The sequence below is a fragment of the Engystomops pustulosus genome, chromosome 11 (assembly GCF_040894005.1).
Source record: "Engystomops pustulosus chromosome 11, aEngPut4.maternal, whole genome shotgun sequence".
NCBI lineage: Eukaryota > Metazoa > Chordata > Amphibia > Anura > Leptodactylidae > Engystomops > Engystomops pustulosus.
This window is the reverse complement of record NC_092421.1, coordinates 51,461,117-51,486,940: the sequence shown is the minus strand read 5'-3', so window position 1 is coordinate 51,486,940 and position 25,824 is coordinate 51,461,117. Positions and strand designations below refer to the sequence as shown.

Sequence of the window (25,824 nt, the reverse complement as noted above, 5' to 3'; positions counted from 1 at the left end):
GGGATTTCTCCCGGTGGGTCTTATGGCCAGTCCGCCCCTGGTTTTAACCCATGCATTACAATGTGCTAATTGCACATTGTAATGCTTGGGGAGTAAAATCCACATATACTGTCATACAGTAGTATGGCAGTACATGATAGGATGAATCAGAATACCTAGGGTTAGAGTACCCTAGGGAGTCTGAAAAATAGTAAAAGTAAAAATAAAAAAAGGTTAAAAAAAAAATTATAATAAAAAAAAATAAAATTCAAATCACCCCCCTTTCCCTAGAACTGATATAAAAATAAATAGATATCGCTGCGTCCAAAAATCTATCAAAATATAATAAAGTTTTTTCACTACGTTAAACCCCGCCACCGATCAGTATTAGCCCGACCCCTGATGAAACATGTCGGGGGGCTAATCTCTATCTTCATTTTAAATTACAGTGTACCCAGTTAGGGGTGTGACTTTCATCTATTTGGCTGGTTAAACTTAGGGTTACGTCTGAAGTGTTAGTAACAGGTTTCTGTATAAGGTTGGGATCGTACTGATCCCATACCACAGAAATCAATGCATGGGTTTAAAGGATAATAACTCATTGCGTTCAGGTTTGTATCTTCTCAGCACTAGCAAATACTTTTTACCAGCTTTTGAAACATCATACCTATTACTCCATCACCCGCATTGTTTAGGGTGTTAACCCATTCCCCCTCCTCCTACAGGGGGCTGTTTCTCCAGCCAATTTTGACTTATTGACATAGTCTCAAGCTACGACCTCACACCTACGACCCTACCTGGGGCATCTGTGCTTTTAATATACATTTCTTGAATTGAGCACTAAGTGGTTACTTTATAATTTTTTTTATATAACAATAAAAGCTAAGTTTTAGTTGCCACGCTCTATTGTAAGGGATATGGGCTCTTCTATGCCGTCTCAAGACGGTTTTTTGTAATTATTCAGCTCCTTGTCACACATCTCCACAGCCCCTAAAAATATCAGTTACAGTATAGTGTCATGCAATCTAGACCTTATATAAACTAAATAGACTCACCCCCTCAATATATAATCATATACACTATATTCCATTTTATAATACCCCGTGCATAAATATATATTTTACCCACTAGAAATATTTACACAGTAGCCCCTAATTTATATGCAGTATCCACACATTGCTATACAGCACCAGCATCCTGTTTATTAATTCATATGCTGTTCAAGCATCCCTAATCAAGAAGTACCACAGCAGCACCCCTCATTTGTATGAAATGGCAGCACCCCTCATTTGTATGAAATGGCAGCACCCCTCATTTGTATGTAATGGCAGCACCCCTCATTTGTATGTAATGGCAGCACCCCTCATTTGTATGTAATGGCAGCACCCCTCATTTGAACCTAAACGCAACATCCCTCTAAATTCAATATGGTTTCTCTATGGCCTGATCAACCCAGGGAGAAATGGTAAAGCATCTGGTAAATATCTGCCATGAGAAGGGAGCTGTAATTGTGTGATCAATAAAATGCATTGTTATTATTGCAATGTAAAGAGAATGAGCTTGCCACCTCATAAGGGAAGTTGATAAAACCCCTTGTGACTGAAAAGTTCCATGTCAGAGTCGTGAGGTCTTCTTCTACTGAGCCCAGCCTAGAAACACATGTGTCTGTGGAACGCTGCCCTGGCATACTTGGCCAATGTGGAGACCACCTTCAGGAGTCTGTCTTACCCTGCTGCTGAAGCCACCAGCTATCCGTCTCCAGCCTGAAGCTACCTTTACCAGGCTGTGAGCATCTCCTGTGGAACTACATCCAACCAACCATCTCGACCCAGTTGATGTTACTGGTGTTGTGGCCGTTGCCAAGTTCCGATTAACGAACTGTAAGTTTAATGGTTTACATTCCCTGCCTCTGATTGATCCCTATGTAAGGCTGTTTACCACCAAGGGAACCCCATTCACCACCAGGGAAACCTCTCCCTCCATTTCTTGTACTCCCACCTGCCAGGCTGTGGACAAAGCTTCTGGTACCTGCTACCCAGCACCGTGACGTAGATGAGCATTAGGCCACACTCTACCAGCCACTCAAGGTACCTAGGGATCTGGCTGTCCCCAAGCCACAAAAAGGCTAGGCTCTGGTGTGGGATGTTGCAATAGGAGCACCCCTCATATATACCTTAGAAGCACCCCTCATTTACTAGCATCACTCCTCATTAGTGGATAGTAAAAAAAAATATATGTATATAAAACTAGAATCTGTTCTTTCCTGCTGTTGTCCTCTTCTGCCTGGCTTTCTAGAGAGAGACCCAGTCCTGGGTCATAGGGAGGCCGCTAGCAGAGGTATCTCTGCCAGCGAACACTCTTATATTTATTCTTTAATGAGTCGGCAGGCATTGGCACTGGCTCCAGTGCCTCCACCTCTTTAAGTGGTGGAGGGAGCCTGCACTTTTTTCAGGCTGATGCAGGCTGATGCAGACCCATTCCACCTTTGGGCCCGGTCATGGTGGCACACCCTGCAACCTTGATCATTACACCCCTACTCTACATGAACTACATGTACTGTGCTGATCTCCATCTGTACTACACTGCTTTCTACATATAGTACATGTACTATACTGCTCTATACCTGTACTACATGTAATGTACGGCTCTCTACCAGTGGTGCACATACTATGCTGCTTTCTACGTATACAACATGTACTGTACTGCTCTATACCTATACTACATGTACTGTACTGCTATAGGGCACGCTGTGGTCACGGTGCTTGGTATGGGGACCGGAGGATGGGCTTACAGTCTGGCAGGTCTCCAGCAGGTGGTGTGTGCAAGATTAAAGGCACGTTGCGAAAATCAACTTACAGTTCTTTATTTAACTTCAAACAGCAAGCAACGGCCAAACAGCTGCAGATTCCAAAGAGCTGAAAAGCTGGTAAGAGAGAGCTTGTCCACAGGAGGATTGTTCACAGCCTGGTAGTAACTTCAGGCTGGGCTTGTAGTGTGTCAGGGTGGTGGCCTGAGACACTTCTGCTTCCTGGTATTGTGACACTGCTTGCTTTGCTGACATGTGCTCCAAGATGGAGTCTCTCACTTCTGACCATGTGTGCCCGCCCAACCGAGTTTCTTACACTCCCCTGGTCAGGTGGCAGCACTCTCCAATCAGCTTCCAGATTGCTTTACAATAGAATAAAAATTCTTATTGCATATATTCTTATTGGTCATCTCCCTAACAGCTCTTTACACGGAGACCTCGCTATTCGCAAAACCCACCTTGCCCTTGTGTTGGCAGGGGTGTTGCACATGTACTGTATTGCTTTCTACCTATGCTACATGTACTGTATTGCTTTCTACCTGTACTACATGTACTGTACTGCTCTTTACCTGTACTACATGTACTGTATTGCTCTCTACTAGTAGTACACGTATGGCACTGCTTTCTACCTATGCTACATGTACTGTACTGCTCACCACCAGCAGTAAATGAACTATACAGCATACTACACATACTACATGTACTATTCTGCTTACTACAACATCTATTGTATTAGTGTCTAATAGTAATTCAAATACTGCTTTCAACTTATACTACAGATAAAGTACTGTCCCCTGCCTGTACAACAGTGCTCTACATATAATGCACTATATTGCTCTTTACCTGTACAACTGTCTTGTAGTTCGTATACTGTATTGTTCGCTACCTTTACTACAAATCAAGTGCAGCAATTTTTTTTTTTTCTGGTACAATATGTGCCTTGGAGATTATCTACCTTTTTGCTTTCTGTTCTTCATGGCCACCTTCTTGTATTTCGTGCAGTGCACTGCTTTTACCTGTTCTATGTGTACTAGACTATCCTTTGACAGCCCTCACATATAGTATATGTACTGTACTCATCGCATCTACTGTTGCTACTTCTGTTATTAGAGGACATTTAGATTGTCAATGTAACGTTCAAAATCTCTGTAAGAATAATGAAAACGACTAAAAAAAAAAAATTCTATTTTAACCAAAAATGTTTTTATATAATTGCAATAAATTTCTCTTTTCATGTGATCCGTTTGCTCCTAAAGTAGACAATGATGAGAATAGATCACTCTTAGATTTCAGATCACCCAGCCATGGGAAAGAAAGATCAAATTGGTATGTGAGAATGCTCCATAAAGCGCTTGTGCTTCATTCCCATGGTTTATGTCCCTGTCACCGGCCCCTTTCTCTGTGATTATCACCTTTCTAAATCTCCACCATACAGATCATGATAATAAGCCATAAATGCAGGGCTGTGCGCACTCCAAACCGCAAGGAAATGCAATCTGCTTCTCCTTCTTAATGAAGTTTATAGTCTTCAAATAATTTATGCTTGCATTAATGTCATTAACAAGCCATATTTCCCAGTAAAAACATACATTTCCTGCAATGCCTCACTGCATTGAAAAATTAAACAGTGAATAAATCACCATTTTTTATTCCCCCCTAACCAAATAAAAAAAAACACTGCGTAGCGATTTCTCTCGTTTCTGAGTAAACAAATCTAGCAAGAATTCTTCTAGTCCTAAAATATTATTTGCGGTAACAAAATTAAAGTGAATCAAAGTTGTGAAATAGATGGAAAATGTATCTTGGATAATTTGATATTAAAGCTTTCATATCATGTGATGTATTATAGACTGCTGCGCTGGGGACATTGCCAAGTCGTGAAGGGGTGCAATTCTAGAAAGTATGAACATGTCTTCTGTTGTGCTCCTAATTAATACAGTTTGCACTATTTGATGTAAATATGTCCACAGTATGTGTCTGATATTGTACCTCACCATTTCTATTTGGATAAGCCCCCTAACCAGACTGAGCCCATAGACAACAAAGGAGCTTCCTCTAGGGAAGGGTTAAACGGGCACTTTTTAAATCTCAAAAGTCATTATTAAGCCTTAAAAATAATCTACACTAGGGTAACACAATCTTGGTGCACCTTGTTGTCCCTCAACATAGTATGGGAATTGGGTGATATTGCAGGGTTCTTCCATAAAAATTCAGCACTGATCTATATCTTTGCGTAACCATGACCTCTAAGATTCTGGGAAGAATGCAAATATGTTTTCCAAGGTGTTAAATAGAAAACAATGCCTCCTTTTGCTACCTTGACAGGCAGCCCCCTTAACACCAAGAATGACCTACAAGAAGTCTAAAAACATGATGTGGGATTAAGCCAAACCAGACCAGCACTGTTTCCACCTGGTCGAAAGTGAAGTCTTAGTTGTGATGTTGCAGGGTAACACAGTGACCTTTGGTGAGCTGCAGAGACAAATTTGAAATTCCTGGGGATCAAAGCAAAGTTTGTGCCCCAACACCAAAAAGACAGATAAACTTTGAATAGCAGAGAATAGAGTATCTGCTTTTCCATAGCTTCAGGCCGCATTTACACGACCATTGTGGGCACGTAAATATATGTCCCCATAGATGCCTATGGTTCCCAAGCTTGTAGAGTGTGCTCACCGTACTGTGCCACTGGTGCAAAACATTTAGAGTAGACTTTATCTTCGGCTGTGAGCGCTGTTTCCTATGGAGAAGGGAGGGGTTAGCAACGATCATCCCTCCTCCTCTCCAGCGCTCGTCCAGCCTTAAACTGTGTTAGCAGCCTTCAGAGAAGGAGTGGTCTGAGGGCCGTATTGTTATACCACTCATCTTCAAGGGGCTGCACTAGTAGCCAAAACCCTACATGCACCCGAAAACCACAGCACAATACAAAATACCACCCCAGAAAAGATAACTACCACCCAAGAAACCAAAAAGTGCCCCCAAACCAGACAATAAACGCAGTGCCCAAACCAGGTAAAACATATTGGAGACCCCAGAAATTAAAATAATAATAATGGAGTCACCCCCCAAAGCATTTATAAGGAAGAACCTTCAAGAGCAGACAAGGGGAAACTCCAGAACAAACTAATAACAATGGAGACCCCCAAGAGCTGATAATAATGAGTGAAAAAATAATTATAATGGAGACCAAAGAGCTGACAGTAATAAGGAAAACCCTCCAGAGCAGACAATAAGTAGATAAATAATATTACTGGAGACCGCAGAGTAGAGTTTGTGCACCACTGCATTGAAGGAAGGTCAGAATCCCGTATCTCCCCTCAAACTGCAATTTTTTCTTTAACAAAATCAGCTATATGTGATCCCTTTAATCTCTTGAGCTCCAAGGAATATGTAGGTTGTGTATCCACTTCTGGTGGTATAATGGCTACTTGACTGTCTCATAGTGGGTGGATCAAGTTGTTTCTGTGCCTTCCGTAAACATAGTCTGTATTACAACTGTGAGACCTGTCATTGCCGCCATTTGATCTTTGCATATGCATGGTACAAGCACACAAAGCCTCATTTCAATTACAAACCTTCATGTAACTACAATAGTAAAAAAGCCATTTAATGAACATCTTGTCAAAAATACATCTGGCCAATAACGTAATCAAGTTTTCCCTTTAATTCTGCTAATTAGTATTATTCCTTAACACAGCGTGCAATCAAGAGTGTAAACAACAGGGAGACATCATTAATATGCCGCGCTGCTCGAAGCCTGTGCTCCACAAATTAGGTGACATATTTCAAAACTTGCTGGCAATTTCTAAGAAGCCATGGGAGGACTTTAAAAGGTATTACTAAGCTATTATGTATTAATAAAAAGGACATTTCGATTTTACAGATTTGCCTCTGATCGTCGGGACATTAGAGGCTCATTACTATTACAGCTTCTTTTTTTACTTTTCTACTTTGCTCCAGTATCTTGACTTTTTCTTGCAATTTTTAAGGTCCCTCATCCGCGTTTCCAGGGAACGGTGTGACAACTGTATCACCCCGTAAATCAGGCCACACTGTCAGTTTGATATCGAGAGGATGTGATTGATAAAATGTGTAGTGCAGTAAAGGTCTCGGTACAGCACTGTCGCTTCGCCAACAGAACATCCAGTCTACTTTATTCTTATGTAGAAGCCCTGCCAGAATAGAACACTGTGATCATTAATATGAGATAAAATCTACAAGGATGTATAAAACTCCCTTTAATCGCGCACTTGGATTCTCTCTTCCTCAACACATATTACATGCTCAGATTTTACACTTCCCTGTCACAAGTTTTTTTTTGGTTCATTGTTATATATTAGTTTTGTTCAGCTTTATAATCTGAGATTCAGCTTTGCCCAAAAAGAAAAAGTGAAGCTTTGCCTGACCTTCACCTCCGAAAAAAAAATGCTCCACGTTTTGTGGAATTTAATTTTGTCATGTTTCACTGAAGTAAAGAAAGTTGGAGTAAAAAAGGTTAAAATAAGATGAAGTTGATGAATATTTTAGGGTGGTTTGCACTGGTGGTTTGTGGGTTACTGATTTATAGTCACTTGCTTCTCCTTACTTTTGGATTTGAGAGATATTTGGATGACTGGGATTAGTAGAACTTTTGAAGCACAAGCAAAATTGCAAGTCTGGTTGTTGCAATCAATTTATGATATTTCTGATTTTTTACATGACTTGCTGGAGTACTTAGATATATGATATAGTTTCTCTTTTATTTCTGAATTAAAGGGTGTTCTGGGACTTTTGGCTAACGCCTCGGGGTTAGTCATATCCTTCCCTAAATCAATAGGATTGGACAGCCTTGGGGGTTCTGTTGTGATTTCTTGTTAGTTAGCATGCACTAGTGCAGTGATGGCAAACCTTTTAGACACCAAGTGCCCAAACTACAACCAAAACCCAGGTATGTTTTGCAAAGTGCCAATGTGACAATTTAAGCAATAACCTATTACTCCCTACTCTGTCACATGTTTAAATTTTATAGGCACCTGAGGACACACATACAGTAGAAAGAAGGAGAACAAGTTAGGATTATCATTGTAGCTTCCTTCCAGGGTCCTGGGCTGCCTGGGACTGCAAGAGGCCTTGAGTCCTGTCTGGCAAACTCTGTGCTGGGGTGATGGCGTGGGTGCCCATAGAGAGGGCTCTGAGTGCCACCTCTGGCACCCGTGCCATAGGTTTGCCACCATTGCCATAGTTTGTAGTATGCCAAAAGACATGCTAAAGGAGTGGTAATGTAAAAGGTAGGGAGATTTTGGCAACTTATGATGTATCTGAGTTCCAAGAGTAAAGTGGTTGCAATACTATGCTGGTCCCAGACTACTCTTCGTGAAGTTTTTGTAAAACTATGAACTTTGACATCAAAGTTAAAAGTGGCTGTCCTTTTTGTGGTTCTTTCGCTGTTTCACAAATTTTGATGGGACAATAATAACCCTACAGCAACATCATAACTTGGGCAAAGATAGGGAGAGTTAATATAGGTGTTACCTGACTTAATGGTCCCTCCAGAGCATCACTTTTTGACCTGATTCATCTGGACATCTCAGATTTTTTCATATACTTGATATGAATGTAACATCTGTGCCCTTCGGCATCCTCTGGTAATATGGTATGGCACTGTGGATTATTATTTTGTACTTATTTTACATTGTGTCTTGCCCTAGTCTGAACTCTGCTCTATTTCACTCCTGGCCATTATAATTGAATTCCACCACACCTGTCTGTCTCCTGCAGATTTTGTTCTTGGCTGAACATAATTAATCTGGTTGTGATGGAAAGATTCTTTCTCCACTCACATTTCTCCCCTGCTGGTATGTTTTCTGTTTGTTTTAGATGCTAGGAGAGTTGGTCCAAGCACACCTGGTTTATTTGCCCTCTTCCTACTACTTACTATAAGTCATTTCTTTAGCTTGCTAGAGAATTGTGTACTCCTTTGTTTTTTCTGTCCTCATCTCTTTTTTGACTGCTTAACTCTTTTCCTGTTCTACATAGTCCTCTTTGTTTTTACCTCTCTGTTTTTGTCTCTGTGTTCTTACTATGGAGTAAGAAGGGAACATCGCTCAGTTGTTGGCTACTATCGAGGGTAGGGTCGGCAAGTAGTTTAGGGCTCACCATCTACATCTTCCCTTACTTTCCTTGGTTGTACTTTACCTGTAAGCATCATTACACAAGATGAACATAATTAAGCCCATCTTTAAGGTGCTCATGCATCAAAATACTTTTATTCCCTCCGATTATAGTTGGTACCAGTACAGTTTCAACAAAGGAAGTTAAATTAAAGGGGTATTCCAGGAATAAGCATAATTCATATGCAAAATATAAGCTAATGTGTAATTAGTAGTTATTTAAAATTCTGCTCCCCTTAACAGAAAAATGCTGGTGACATACTGTAGACTGTAATGAAGAATTAAAATGCTACCGGCCCTTTAATCAGTCCGTTAATTTCCTCCGCGCGCTCCGTCGCAGAACAGAAGATGGCCGCTGGTCACATGTCCACATCACATGTCTTGTACCTGCCTGGGCAGGTCATGTGATCACCACTAAGTTTGGCTGTAGTCAGTTGGTTGCAGTGCATCCAGTATGGCCAGTGTTTTGGTGATGGCAGTTACACATCATTACTATGGTAACAGTGCAAGAAAACCTGTTAGATCACCACTGGGAGCAGAGCATAAGAGGGAGGAGGAGGAGTCACTGAGAACTAAAGGATCTTGGGACTTGTATTTTCCAGTGGTGGCCATCTTGGTGATAACTCCACCTACTTTAGAGAGGCCATAAATTTTGTAAATCATAAAATCAAACTACTTAAGCTCCATTTTGTGACTAATGACATTGAGTATTGTTGTACTCATTTATTTATATCATCATGGGTTTTTGTGTCAGACATTCATATTCCCGGAATATCCCTTTAAGTTCGTTCACCTTAAACCAACAAGACAAAAGGGATTTGATTTTTATTTTCTTTTTTTGGTAAAAGCATTTGTTTGCTCCTCTAGCTATTCACATGTTTTTGTAAGCTGCGAAAAATGTATTTTAGTAAAGGCAATATCTAAGCATCATTTTTGAATTTGGATGATTTGTTGTGAGAAGGGACGAAAAAAAATTAAAGAATCTGAATAAATTTTAATGACCCAGTTCGTATAAATAAGTGATGCTTCCTTCAAGCTGTCATTTTCCAACGCATTTTTACAGCCTTTTGGTGTACGTGTAGCTACTTTTATCAAGATCTAATCTGTCACAGTGGATTTAAAGTGTAGGTTTACCTTTGGTGTAGAGTACTTTTATTGAAATAGGATTGCATTATCAGCAATAAGCGCCGAAGTTCCTTGCTGCTCAACCGGCAGGAGATGTAGGCTTTTCTACATGTGTAAATTGCATATTCAGCTGCGGACCTGTAGGATAATAGCGAAGAAAGCAACAATATAAAAGTATATATTGAAAAATCACTACAATAATCATTACATGCCCCCTTTAGATACATGGGGTAAACCCTGTATTTACTAGAAAACATCAGCCATTTGTGAATAATCCTTTTAGTTATTGGCTGTTTTATTTTCCCTGAAATACTATTATTAGATCAGACTTCTTGCAAATGAATGTGTGTGGGCAAAAAAAAAATCCAATCTTACATGCTGACTATAAATGATTTCACATCTTAAGGCTGCATTTACACGACTGGTGCCCGCCGTACCGTAGCACGGCGGGCACACGGCAGCGTGCGGGGAGAGGGGGAGAGCGCTGCTCACCCCGCCCCTCTCCATAGGGATATATGGCGCACGGCGCCGTATGCCCTGAAAAAATAGGACATGTCCTATTTTTTCACGGGGCACGGAGCAGTACGGGGCCGCACGTGTGCGGCACCGTACCGCTCCCGTAGGGCGCCGCACGCCCATTGCCGTCTATGGGGGATGTATATCGGCCGTATATACGTCGGCCGTATATACGTCCCCCTTGCGGTCGTTTGAATGCAGCCTTACTTAGATTAACCTCTTAAGGACGCAGGGTTTTTTTTCACTAATTTCTCGCTCTCCACCTTCAAAAATCCATAACTTTTTATTTTTTACGTGTACAGAGCTGTGTGAGGGCTTATTTTGTGTGTAACAAATTTTACTTTTCTGTAATTTCAGTTTTATTATAACATGCCGTGTACTGGGAAGCTGGAAAAAAAATTTCAAATGTGGAAAAAATGAAAAAAAAAATGTGCGTTCTTGTGGGCTTAGTTTTTACGACTGTGCACTCCAAATAACACCTCTGCTTTATTCTTTCGTTTGGCACATTCGCTGTGATACCAAATTTATTCAGGTTTTATTGCGTTTTAATACATTTTCAAAAATGAAACAAGTGTGCACATAAAAGAGTAACATTTTTTTTTTGCCATCTGCTGATGCTAATAGCTTTTTCATACTTTGGGGTATGGAGCTGGGGGAGGGGTCTTTTTTTGCAAAATGAGCCAATGTTGTCATTGCTACCATTTTGTCGTCCTTTATTGGTGAATAAGCATGCAGGGAGGTAAACAAGCAAACTTAGACAAAGGTTGCCTAGTACATCATCCTAAATTGCGTATTAAGCTGTCAGCGATAGTATTGGGACTCTGCCCGCCAGACACACTCTTCTATATATACTGGCTACCATTTTGAGGTCTGTGACATTTTGATCACTTTTTAATCAATTTTGTTATGTGATCAAAATGGTGTAAAAGTCGCATTTCACACATTTTGGCACCATTTCCTGTTTCGCAGTTCACCGCCGGCTATAACAGTTTATATATTTTGATAGATCGGGCATTTGGGGACGCGGCGATACCTAATGTGTTTGTGATTTTTACTGTTTATTATGTTTACATTTGTTTTAATTTTTTCAACTTTTTTTTTTACTTTAACCCTAAATGGTCAGATCTTTCCTACCATATACTGCAATACAACTGTATTTACATTTTTCACTCTTTGCTTCATTGCACCCAATTGGTAACATCAAAAAGTTTTTTTTTTTCTTTTTTTCTCAGTACAATCTGCACCTACAGAAATCTTGATATTTTTGCTAATTTATTAAACAAGTAAATCGGAAATATCACATGGTCATAAGTATTCAGCCCCTTGCTTAGTATTGAGTAAAAGCAGCTTTTGAGATAGTGCTGCCATGTGTCTTCTTGGGAATGATGCAACAAGTTTCTCACACCTGGATTTGGGGATCCTCTGCCTCTTCCTTGCAGATCCTCTCCAGTTCCCTCAGTTTGGATGGTGAACATTGGTGGAGGACATTTTCAAGTCTCTCCAGAGATGCACAATTGGGTTTAGGTCATGGCTCTGACTGGGCCAGTCAGGAATGGTCGCAGAGATGTTCTGAAGCCTCTGCTTTGTTATTTTATCTGTGTGCTTAGGGTCATTGTCTTGTTGGAAGGTGAACCTTCGCCCAGTCTGAGGTCCAGAGCACTCTGGAAGAGGTTTTCATCCAGGATATCTCTGTATTTGGCTGCATTCATCTTTCTTTCAGTTGTGACAGTCATTCTATCCCTTCCCCCCCATAGCATGATGCTGCCACCACCATGTGTAACTGTTGGGATTGTATTTGGCAGGTTATGAGCAGTGCCTGGTTTTCTCCTACATATTGCTTAAAATTAACACCAAAAATTCGATCTTCGTCTCTTCAGACCAGAGACTCTTATTTCTCATAGTCTGCGAATAAACATATGAAGGACCCCCAAACTGTATGCAGCTTTGATATGTCTTGCACTGAGGAGAAGTTTCCGTCGACACACTCCTCCATAAAGCCCTGACTGGTGTAGGCTGCAGGGATAGTTGACATTGTGGAGCTTTCTCTTATGTCCCTACTGCATCTCTAGAGCTTGGTTCGCCTGGACTGCTAGTTCAAGAAACCGTTTTGTTGATACCAAACTTCTTCCTTTTAATAATCAGGAAGGCCACTGTGCTCTTAGGAACCTTGAGTGCTGCATAAATTATTTTGTAACCTTGACCAGATTTATGCCTGTGCCACAATTTTGTGTCTGAGCTCCTTTGGCAGTTCCTTAGACCTCATGATTCTCTATATATAGAGAAGCCACTTCTCTCTAGAAAAAATATCAGGGACAGACTAATATTCTGCAAAAGGTACAGGGAGTGGACTGCTGAGGACTGGGGTAAAGTCATTTTCTCTGATGAATCCCCTTTCCAGTTGTTTGGAACATCTGGAAAACAGCTTGTTCGGATTCTTTTCTCATGCCAACTGTAAAGCATCTTGCAACCATTCATGTGTGGGGCGGCTTCTCAGCCAAGGGAATCGCCTCTTACACAGTCTTGCCTAAAAACACATCCATGAATAAAGAATGGTACCAGAATGTCCTCCAAGAGCAATTACTCCCAACCGTCCAAGAGCAGTTTGGTGATCAACAATGCCTTTTCCAGCATGATGACAATGGAAAAGAAAAATCTTGAGCACTATTGGGGAGCTTAAATAGACAATACAAAGGAGCAAAAATAAGTGTCTATAATACTGCTACTAATGAATACTAATGAATTTATAAACCTATAAAAATTCATTCGAGCATTAGCGTACTCGAAACTGCTCGTTGCTCGGACGAATACTTCGCCCACTCGAGAAAATGGCATCTCCCGCCGTTTTGCTTTTTGGCGGCCAGAAACAGAGCCAATCACAAGCCAGGAGACTCTGCACTCCACCCAGCATGACGTGGTACCCTTACACGTCGATAGCAGTGGTTGGCTGGCCAGATCAGGTGACCCTGGAATTAGACTAGCCCCTGCCCGCGCTGCTCGGATCATTCTCTGTCTGGATGCCGCTAGGGAGAGAGCTGCTGCTGGTCAGGGAAAGCGTTAGGCTGTTCTATTAGAATAGTGTTAGGCAGGAGTGATTCTACAAGAACCCAACAGCCCTTCTTAGGGCTACAATAACGTTATACATTTTTTTTTTATTTGCTTGTGGCTGGGCTTGCTGGCACTAGTAGTGCAGCTAGTACCATATTGTGAGGAATTCGCAGGGGGACTTGCTACCGTTGTGTTTAGCTCTTAGTGACACACATATCCACCTCAAACACCAAAGTGGGACAATTTATTAGGGGTTTGATTAGAATTAGGCAGAGTCTGCTGATTTAATTTTTTTTTTTTACCTTTATTTCATTTTATAGCTCAAACTCATCAGGCACAGCACAAAATCCAGTTGTGTGCTGTCAGTGTAGGTTAGAAACTAGCCATAGCAATAGGATAGCATCGTTTTGTTAAAAAAAAAAAAAAATTAAAAGTTTACACTTTAATTTGGAAAATGTTTAACCCGAGGGCTAGGGGTAGAGGACGAGGGCATGGACGTGGGCGTCCAACTACTGCAGGGGTCAGAGGCCGTGGTCCTGGGCGGGGTGAGACACCACCTGCTGATGAGGGAGCAGGGGAACGCTGCAGAGCTACACTCCCTAGGTTCATCATGTCTCAAGTTACTGGGACTCGTGGTAGAGCACTGTTGAGGCCAGAACAGTGCGAAGAGGTGATGTCGTGGATTGCGGACAATGCTTCTAGCCATTTGTCCACCAGTCAGTTTTCCACGCAGTCCACCCATGTCACCGAAATCGGCACTCCTCCAGCTCCTCCGCCTCAGCCTCCTTCCCCCCAGTCTGCCCCCTCCCAGCAAAATTTGGCATTTGAACCGGCATACTCTGAGGAACTGTTTTCTGGACCCTTCCCACAGTCACAAACCACTTGTCCGGTTGCTGCTGAGCAATTTTCCGATGCCCAGGTTTTCCACCAGTCGCAGTCTGTGGGTGATGATGACATTATTCACGTAGTGGAAGAAGTGTGTAAAGAGGTGTCGGACGATGAGGAGACACGGTTGTCAGACAGTGGTGAAGTTTTTGTCAGGGCAGGAAGTCTGAGGGGGGAGCAGACTAAGGGATCGGAGGATGATGAGGTGACAGACCCAAGCTGGGTTGATAGGTCGGGTGAACACAGTGCTTCTGAGACGGAGGCGAGTCCTACAGCAGAACAGGTTGGAAGAGGCAGTGGTGGGGCCAGACGGAGAGGCAGGGCCAGAGCTGGTGCATCAGCGCCAAATGTTTCCCGTAGTCAAGCTCCCGTGGCGAGGGCTAGATTTTCAGAAGTCTGGAGGTTCTTTAAAGAAACACCGGATGACCGACGGACTGTGGTGTGCAACCTTTGCCAAACCAGGATCAGCAGGGGTTCCACCACTACTAGCTTAACTACCACCAGTATGCGCAGGCATATGAATGCTAAACACCCCACTCAATGGCACCAAGCCCGTTCACCTCCAGCCGGGCACACCATTGCTCCTTCCCGTGTGTCATCTGCTAGTCAGCCCCTGCCCAGGACCACGGCCCAAACACCTCCCGTGCGAAAACCCCATCTTCGCCTCCACGATCCTCCACAGCATCCACCAGCGTTCAGCTCTCCATACCCCAGACGCTGGAGCGCAAAAGGAAGTATAGCGCAACCCACCCACATGCCCAAGCCCTCAACGTCCACATCTCCAAGTTGCTTAGCCGGGAGATGCTGCCCTATAGGCTGGTAGAGACCGAGGCCTTTCGAAACCTCATGGCGGCGGCCGCCCCTCGGTATTCGGTCCCCAGCCGCCACTACTTTTCCCGATGTGCCGACCCAGCCCTGCACAAGCACGTGTCAGAGAACATCATCCGTGCCCTGACCAACGCCATTTCTGACAAGGTCCACCTGACCACGGACACGTGGACGAGTGCTGCCGGGCAGGGCCACTATATATCGCTGACGGCACATTGGGTTAACTTGGCGAAGGCTGGGACTGAGTCTGACCCTGGGGCTGCTCATATACTGCCGACGCCGAGGATTGCGGGGCCTACCTCGGTCCAGGTCTTTCAGGCCTACTATGCCTCCTCCTCCTCCCACCCCTCCTTCACCTCCTCCTCCTCTGAATTAGCATCCGTGGGCATGGCGCCATCAGTCGGTAGTGCTAGGCACAGCAGCAGTGCCATCGCTAAGTGACAGCAGGCGGTGCTTAAACTGCTGAGCCTAGGCGATAAAAGGCACACCGCCCAAGAGCTATTACAGGGCATCACGGCGCAGACTGATCTGTGGCTGGCACCGCTGAACCTGAATCCAGGCATGGTTGTGTGTGACAACGGCCATAACCTGGTGGCGGCTCTGCAACTCGGCAGACTGACACATGTGCCATGCCTGGCCCATGTGTTAAATCTGATAGTTCAGCGTTTCCTCAAGACATACCCCAATCTGTCTGATTTGCTCACGAAGGTGCGCCGCATCTGTGCGCATTTCAGGAAGTCCAGCACAGATGCTGCCACTCTCAGGGCAGCGCAGCACCGCCTCCAACTGCCCGCTCACCGACTGTTGTGTGACGTGCCCACGAGGTGGAATTCAACATTAACCATGTTATCCAGAGTTTACCAGCAGCGCAGAGCGATTGTAGACTGCCAGATGTCAACTTCCACCAGAACTGGTAGTCAGGTAAGTCAGCTTCCTCAAGTCTACAATTAGGAGTGGACGTGGATGTCTGATATCTGTCAGGTGCTGAGTAACTTTGAGGAGTCAACACAGATGGTTAGTGGCGATGCCGCCATCATCAGCCTCACCATCCCGCTGCTTGGCCTGTTGAAAAACTCTCTGGTCAGCATGAAGATGGAAGCTTTGCGCTCGTCACAAGAGACGGGGGAAGAAGATTCCCTTGTTGATAGCCAAAGCACCCTTAGGTCTGTTTCTCAGCACATATCGGAGGAGGTGGAGGAGGATGAGGAGGAAGAGGAGGAGAATGTTGGCGAGACCGAAGAGGGGACCATTGTTCAGTCCTTCACCGTTCAGCGTGTATGGGCAGAAGGAGAGGAGTTGGAGTAGGAGGAAATGGGCAGTCAGACCAGTGAGGGGAGTGAATTATTGCGCGTTGGGACTCTGGCACATATGGCAGATTTCATGCTAGGCTGCCTATCCCATGACCCTCGCGTTCAAAGAATTTATTCCAGCACCGATTACTGGGTATTCACTCTCCTGGACCCACGGTACAAGCAAAATCTTTCCACTCTCATCCCTGGAGAGGAAAGGAGTGTGAGAATGCATGAATACCAGCAGGCCCTGGTGCACAAGCTGAAACAGTATTTCCCTTCTGACAGCGCTAGCGGCAGAGGGCGTACTTCTGCGGGACAAGTAGCGAGGGAGAGTAGGCGAGCAGGCAGCTTTTCCAGCACTGGCAGGGGTACGCTTTTCAAGGCCTTTGCCAGTTTTATGTCACCCCAGCAAGACACTGTCACCTGTCCCTAGTCTCGGCAGAGTAGGGCTGATCTTTACAGAAAGATGGTGAGGGAGTACGTAGCTGACCATACCATCGTCCTAAATGATCACACAGCTCCCTACAACTACTGGGTTTCAAAGCTGGACATGTGGCACGAACTGGCGCTGTACGCCTTGGAGGTTCTTGCCAGCTGGTGGCATCATCACCGATAAGCGTACACACCTGTCGACTGACAGGCTGACGCTTATCAAGATGAATAAAGCCTGGATTTCTCCGGATTTTCATTCTCCACCAGGTGAAAGAAGCTCAACCTGAATAATGTATGCACTCCTCCTCCTCATTGTCCTCCTTCTCCTCCTCTTTGTACACTAAAGCATAGGAAACTGGCTATTTTTTGCCAGGGCCAACTGGCTCTAGCTATAGTACTCTATGCATTTAATTTTTCTGGAGGACCACCTACCTGCTCCTCTGGTTTGAAAACTTTTTTGGACTGCCACATACAGGCACTATCCAAATTAAATTGTCTCCATAGCAGCCTCCACATGTCGTCGTCTTTTTAGCTGGCTACACACGTTGTCTCCATTGCTACCTCCACACGTCATCGCCATAGCTGCCTCCAAAAGTCGTCCATATAGCTGCCTCCATACATTGTCTCCTTATCAAACGAACTGTGTCAGGCAGAATTTTGGGTTGTTTTCATGGATTCCTGTTCAAACTTGTTAACTTTGTCGCCACCCTGCTGTGTAATCCACAAAATATACTGGCAAACTTTTATCATTTACCGATATTATTTCAGCGCTTCTTGCGCATCTGTTTACATTCCCCTCACCCGCCATATTCCAAACTTATAAGAACGCTACTACACTTGATCTTATACAAAAGGTTCTTAGAAGTGTTGTTTGGGGAGTAGCCTAGAGACAGGGGCTTGGATTGGCGAAAGCTCGCCTGGCAGCGGAGCGCCAGCTCCATCTCAAGATCCAACTAACATAGTTTTAACTGCAGCACCTTTAATCTACTACTAGTTCACTGCCTCCATACATCGTCCCCTTATCAAACGAGCTGTGGCAGGCAGAATTTTCAGGTATTTCACCAGATACATAATGGAACTCGACCCATCTGTCGCCGCCATGCTGGAGACCTGAAGTTGCTATCATAGCAGCGCAATATGGATGCCCCATACTATCGCTTTTAATCATGGAACCATTTCCGTAAAAACAATTCCGTAAGAACCAATATGCTATTCCATTATTCCTAGGTGAAATATTCAAACGACCCGGCCTGATTTGAAAATTATAATTTTTTCAAAGTAAACGCTTCTGGCCCCCAGGCCCATTTTGGGTGGGGAGGAGCCAAGAGACAGGGGCTTGGACAGGCGAAAGCTCGCCTGGCTTTGGACCGCCAGCTCCATCCCAAGATTAGGCAGCCTCAGAGGCATCCATGCATGCTGCCCCTGCTGTTTCCTGTCCATTTTGCCTCCACGATCCTCCACAGCGTCCACCAATGTCTCATTTCAACTCTCTATACCCCAGACGCTGGAGCACGAGAGGATATGCAGCATATCATCCCCTTATCAAACGAGCTATGTGAGGCAGAATTTTCAGGTGTTTCACCAGATACATAGTGGAACTCGGCCCATCTGTCGCCGCCATGCTGGAGACCTGAAGTTGCAATCATAGCAGCGCAATATGAATGCCCCATACTGTCGCTCTTAATCATGGAAGTCATCTCCATGGCTGCATCCACATGTCGTCCCCTTATCAAAAGAGCTGTGTCAGGCTCATTTTTCGGGTGTTTCACCAGATACGTTATGGAACTTGGTCACTATGTCGCCACCATGCTGTGTTATCGACTAAATATACCGTCAACCTTTTGTTCACATAGGAAATCATTTCACCTCCTTTGGTGAAACCTGAGTCCATTTAGGCTATGTCGCCATGAGACTCTCTAGCCTGCCGCTGCCTCTGCATGCCGTCCCCTATAGTGTCAGGGTCAATTATTGGATGTTTTAGATGCTATCTAGCCTCATTCGGTCACTCTGTTATGGCCATGCTGTTGCCCATAATTTTGGCATAATGGTGCGATTAAGCAGCCTCAGAGGCATCCATGCATGCTACCCCTGCTGTTTCCTGTCCATTTCCGTGGTGTTTCCATCCTTTTCTGAGGTTCCCAGGTGTTTGGCCAAGCTTCCCTGTGCAGAGCCTTGGTCCCCTTGAAAAATGCTCGAGTCTCCCATTGACTTCAATGGGGCTCGTTATTCGAGACGAGCACTCGAGCATCGGGAAAAGTTCATCTCGAATAACGAGTACTTTAGTGCTCGCTCATCTCTAATAATTATTTATTATACATACCACTTACATAGGTGACCATTACCATACTGGTTATCTCTGCCGAGAGTTTGTTTATATTTCCATGGTTACGCTCCAAACACAGACTTCCGTTCTGGTACTTGCGCAGTGGCATGCTGGAGTACGCTCGCAGTTTTTCGCGCGCATGTGCGAACCTGCGGTACCGGAGACAGCGGCTGCACTCGCGCCAAACCACACATGTTCTGTGCGTGGCAAAACAACAACTAAGACCAATCCCGTTACCCCCTACACCTCAACAAAGGTTGGTTAAGGTATTTAAGATTGTAATACTCATACTGTTTCTATTATTCACCTGTCTGTTTTTTGAGAAGGGGTCCAAGTACTCGAAACACGTTAAAGGGACTATTTTATTACAAGGTACTTTGCTACGATTTTTACCTATTGTATTATAATGAATTTTTATTGGTTTATAAATAAAGCTGTATTATAGACACTTATTTTTGCTCCTTTGGATTGTCTATTTAAGCGCCCCAATAGTGCTCAAGATTTTTCTTTTCCATTGTCATAATCGCTACTTGCATCTTATTTTGATGCCTGTTTCTTCACTGAGCCGTGGGAGCTGCTTTTTGGTACATCCAGGAAACTAGTGTCTGCCTACCATGAATGGGAATATTCTGACCGGACCCCAGGTTGGGTTAAGGCTGCCAATCACCAAGAACGAACAAGGTGAGCACATTTTCTGTGATACCAATAACACTTACCAAGACGATATCACCCGAGGCGCCGCTCCTTGTGCCTTTCTTTTTTTTTTTTTTTTCTTCCTTGATGGAGCACCTTGCCATAAAGCAAAGGAGATAACTAAATGGCTCAGGGAACAAAACATAGAGATTTTGGGTCCTTGGCCTGGAAACTCCCCAGATCTTAATCCCTTTGAGAACTTGTGGTTAATCATCAAGAGACGGGTGGACAAACAAAAACCTAACAAATTGTGACAAAATGAAAACATTGATTGTGCAAGAATGGACGGCTGACAGTCAGGATTTGGTCCAGAAGTTGATTGAGAGCTGCAAGGGAGAATTGCAGAGGTCCTGAAGAAGAATGGTCAACACTGCAAATATTGACTTACTGCATTAACTCATTCTAACAGTCAATAAAAGCTTTTGTTACTCATAATACGATTGCACTTGTAGTTCTGTATGTGATAAAAACATCTGACAAACACACATAAAAACCAGAAGGCAACAGATCATGTGAAAATATAATATTTGTAAGAAGTTGGGAAATTCTTGGGGACGTCTTCAAACGATCTTGAGAGAGACGGGTCCACGTAGATTGGGGGCGAGAAAAAGGACAAGCGCTCCAGATTCAAGGTTATTTTTGTTATGGTTGAGTTAGAATAATAGAAAATATTCTACTCACCTTTTTAGAAAAGATATCAGCTTAGTTTTAAAATGGCATGCTGCTGGCCATCGTCTCCGTCTACAGACCAAACAAGACAGATCCCACTGTCTAAGCTCAGGAACGTCTGGGATACAAGCATGGATAGAGATGAACGGAGTCTTGGGTCGAGGCGCTGCATGCACTCCAGGTAAGTAGTTTAAAATAATCTGTTTTTTGTTTTGCTATGTGTTTCGATCTCGGACTGAGATCTTCGTCAGGCATAAAAACATATACATAATTTTACTATAAGACACATACTCTTATATACAATAAAAAAGGAAATGACAACAATGTTCGGCTGGGGGAAACAGATTTACGACAGTTGAGTGACAGATCGATATGCCAACTGTCTATTCTTGCGTGTTTAACTTGTTTAAGGAAAAGCTACAAATCTTGAAATATTACACAGTGAATTTCCTGATATTTTTCATTTCAGAACTACTCAATGTGCTTTTTATTGAAGATGTCTGTATGTAGACAAGGATTCTTTTAACTTTATGAACACATTAATCACACGGATAGCGTTGTAGATAGTGAAGCTCCATTCCTCTTTCTTTGTGTTATTTTGGCAGTTTGTTACACAATTTTTTCTAGATCTGAGAACTTATCATCTATAAACATCAATAAAATGTTGAGGGATGCAGCAGTTTTCTAGATCTAAATGTAAAATATGTTTATTTCCTCCTGAAAATAAAATATTAACCAAAAATATAAGATTTTGAAGTGTGCACTTATCAGCCACTTTGGAGTTATTTTACTCCAAACTGTCTTCCATAGACCTTGCATGGGATATAATAATTAATTCCATATATACTCTAGTATAAGCCTAGTTTTTCAGCACAAAAAAATGTGCTGAAAAGCCAAACCCGGCTTATACTCGAGTAAAAAAATATATAGGTTTTCCAGGTTTTTGTGGAAGAATTAGGGACCTCGGCTTATGCTTGGGTCTGCTTAGACTTGAGTATATACGGTAATTATTTATATAGATCTCACAGATTACCCAGCGCAGAACTTGCCAAATCGATCCCTGTCCCCAATGGGGCTCACAATCTTATCAACCTACCAGTATGTTTTTGAGTGTGGGAGGAAACCGGAGGAAACCGATGCAAACACGAAGAGGACATAGAAACTCTTTGCAGATGACCTGGATGGGACTTGGATATAATTCAAAACTATATTTTTTAGGGTCTGTGAAACCCTGTGAGGGCGACACTGCCTGTGGCATCTTGAGCTTGAAACGCATTGCCGGTTGTGTAAGGATTTCATTTTGGTGAGACTGAAAATATTGTAATATAAAATAGATAATGGATTGTTTCCCCCAGAGACATTAGTATTCTGGTATTGTGTACCTAAGACTTTGTATACAATAAAATTGTGATCCTTATTCAAATTACCATAACATGCAATATTAATGGCTTTTATGTTACGTCCCTTATTTAAAGTCCATTAATTACATCACGGATGAATATGTTCCTAGTGACAATTTCAATGTGGAGCTATTTTTTTTCCTCCTACAGTCTGTAGTCAGAGATATATTTCATTCTGGAGCTGTCATCTGAATATTCACAGCTATTTATAATTCCCTTTCAGTGTCTGTATATCACACCAAGCCAGGTTCCATTCTACGCTTCACTTGTAACAAGACTAACATCTGTTTCTGAAGGATTTTGTAAAACTGAGACAAGTGCAGGCACCGATGGATAAATCTATATAGTGGGAATCTGACAAGGCTATAATAAGGTGATTCATATTAATATGGAATAGACAATCTGCACTACTAGACATGGCCACACATGTAAAGTAGTGCAGGAAATTGCAGTGGCTCACCTGATCTTAAAGTAAATCAACCTTCAAAATCAAGGGACCAGGGACACTTACTCCTAGATCCAGGCACCGTGACGGTGGTAATCTTCTTATAGGTGTTATCCATGGCCTCCTTCCTTCTAATATCAACTTTTTATAATTTTGCTAATGAGCCTGAAGGGCCCCTCAGTACAGTAACTTTGGGGTTGTTACAACAGCAAAGAAGGCCCCTCCCCCTGCACTTCCTGCTGCTGCTAGATTTCACAGGTTGAGGAAGGGGGAGGAAAGACCTCATTGAAACAACCTTTCAATCTGTAGTACAGGGGAACACTGGTAAAGACCCCCAGAGCCCTTCAGGCTCATTGTCATATTTTTAAAAGTTGATTTTAGAAGGGAAGAGGCCTTGGTTTATCATTATGGATTTTGATTGTAGATTTTCTTTATAATCCTGTAACTTATTTTTCGGTCACCTGGAATGTCATCTTTCGCAGGTGACAGGTTCCCATAATGTATGCTATGCTGATTTTATAAATGTCTTTGTCAGTATTCTGAATAATTTTAGTAGTTTGAGTTTTTTATTCACATTACCTGGCTCCCTGCCAGCAGTGTGTAGTGAGTCCTGGGGGTGGGAAGCGCCTGTGTGTACCTGTGTCGGTCTCCTCTCCACATTCATGCATCTCGCTCTCCACCCTGCACTTCCTGTCATGTGCATTGAGCAGGCAGGGGAGGGAGGGCATGTTGTGAAGTGAGGAGACACAGGCCGCTGCAGCTGCCCCACCCCTGGGACTCACCACATGCTGCTGACAGGGAGCCTGGTAATGTGAACCAAACTTATATAAATTACTGAAGTAAATCTGCATAGAATTGGCTATTGGAATCTGTTACCAGCTAAAATTGACACTCCTGGTGACAGGTTCACCAAAAAATAAAGGTTGACTTTTTTTAACTTTTTGATTATTATTTTAAAGCATAACTAAACCTGTAAAGCATTATTTAATTCTTGCAGAAATGAATTGAGCAGGTGACAATAATAAACTTTGTAATATGCTTCAATAAGGAAAAAGCTTCTTGTTTCCTCTTTTCTTATCCTGCAGTGAGCAGTGTGTCTGAAAGCCTTCTCAAGTTCATACAGTCAGGCATAAAATTCTATGGTAGACAAATCAGTGGTGGATTATAATATAATTATAATATAGATGGTTTGGATGGTAGCTTGAGCCCTAGCTTTCTAGGGGACCCACCCCAACCACCCACCAAATTTTATACTGGGAAGGACCTTCACACATGAAATCCTTGTACATCTGTTCCTACTCTCTATACACCTGTACACAATAGCCATTTCAGAACCTTTGAAGGTCCTCCACAGATCAATTACAAATTAGCACCTCATTCTTGATTTGCATTCTTAAACCTGTATTTTATTACTTTATTTTATCTTCATGTCTATTAGGTGTGGAAAATTAAATATAAAAAAAATGTACAGGAAATGTACAGGAAAACTTTACACAGTGTAACCCTTCTGATATTTTCCAGGTGAATGTAATTGGACTTTGTGTAGTATATTAACTAAATATTTATTAAATGTAGGTTTATTTTCCGTATGACCAATTCCTTATTAATGTATTCTAAATGTCAAATCACATGACTATTACTCTTGATAATAGTTTAAAGGCCACAACTAAGTATTTAGAGAATATTAAGTTTCACTTGTATCCATATTACAAAACTAGATACACAGACATATCCGGTCACCATAAGAATACTGTATTCTCTGGCGGCAGCATGTTATAGAGCAGTGGAAGCTGAGCAGATTATACAGTGTTCTTGAGCAGGAGGGGCTGAAATGATTGTATATATACTGTTGATGTATAGATTTAGTATAACATGTCATTGATCCATTTATAGCTTTATAAATATAGATGGATAGATCCATTTTTTAGTTTTTTTTACCAGATTGGAGAGTACAATGGACAGTTTTATTTTTCTCTTCTTGGAATTTCATTGTATGACCACACTAAGCTGTCCGTTGAAGTGCCACACTCTGGACTCATAAGCCTATAAAGAACAGATATTCTCTTTGATCTACGATGGAGCAGATTTATAAAAAGTGTCCTAAGGCTAGACAGACAGTTATATCAATCTGGTGCAGCATAAGACTGTGCAACACCCTCGCCGATGCGATGGCGAAGGAGTGCTTGTGAATAAGCCCCACAGCATGTCATCACATCACACAGGGGACATTGCAGTGGTAGAATCCTGCCTGGCAGGCCAGGAGTTAAGTGTTTTGTATGATGTAAGATCTATCATCCAATGTCTTGTGTTACATCCTGTCCTCTGTAAGCTGAGATGTGATTGGAGGAGAAGCCACCACCTGACCAGAGGAGTTATAAAACCCCTGGCCAGGAATGTTCTAGAGAGAAGTCTCTCTCAGGAGAGAGAGAGGAGAGGAGTCTCTCTCAGGAGAGAGAGGAGAGCAGTCTCTCCCAGGAGGGAGAAGAGACCAGTTCCAGTCAGACCCTCTGGGTCTGCAGGGCACAAGATCAGAACAGCTAGAGACTAGTTTAGCCTAGCTCAGATGAGAAGAGAAGCAGACTGGGTTACCCCAGTCCAGACAATATTCAGCCAGCATACCATACCAGATAAGAGCAGGAAGAGTCTAGCCCCTGCCTTTTAAGAGTGGAGCTAATAGATTAGAGTTAGTGAGGAAAGGGATATCATCCTACCTTCCAGGGTGATACCTGAAGCACTCCAGGACAAGCTGAAGCTTCCTATTAGGACACAGCTACCTCCCAGCCTGCCCTCTACATCCAGGCTGGCGATCTACCTCCTGTGGCTTCCTCCAAAAGCATCTCAGCACTCCATCACTTTGTTAAAGGCACGTTGCTGAAGTTCCTGTCGGTTCCAATAAAGAACTGTAAGTTGTTTTTGTTCAACCTCTGCCTCCGTCTGGTCCCTGCTGCTACAACTACCATCATCACAGGCACCCTGTCCACTACACAGAGACTCATACTCTAGAGACCAAAGGGTTGCCCCAGGGAGATCCGCTATAGCAGCCTCTCCCTCATCATTTCTTGCCAACACCACCCTACTGGAGACCTGCCAGGCTGTAGGACAGCCCTCCGGTTCCCCATACCAAGCACCGTGACACTAGCGTGCCTAGGCCGCAACCGCCAGCCACTCAGGTACTGCGGGCCCCGGCTGACTCCAGGCCCCGAGAAAAGGCTAGGCCCCGGTGGGGGATGTTGCAACTGT

At 43.1% G+C, this 25,824-nt stretch overlaps 1 protein-coding gene across 4 annotated transcripts in view; it reads left to right on the top strand.

The window, feature by feature from the left end:
• Positions 1 to 25,824, top strand: part of PLPP4 (phospholipid phosphatase 4) — a 106,921-nt gene that overhangs the window by 42,628 nt on the left and 38,469 nt on the right. The gene's annotated exons all lie outside the window — the stretch shown is intronic.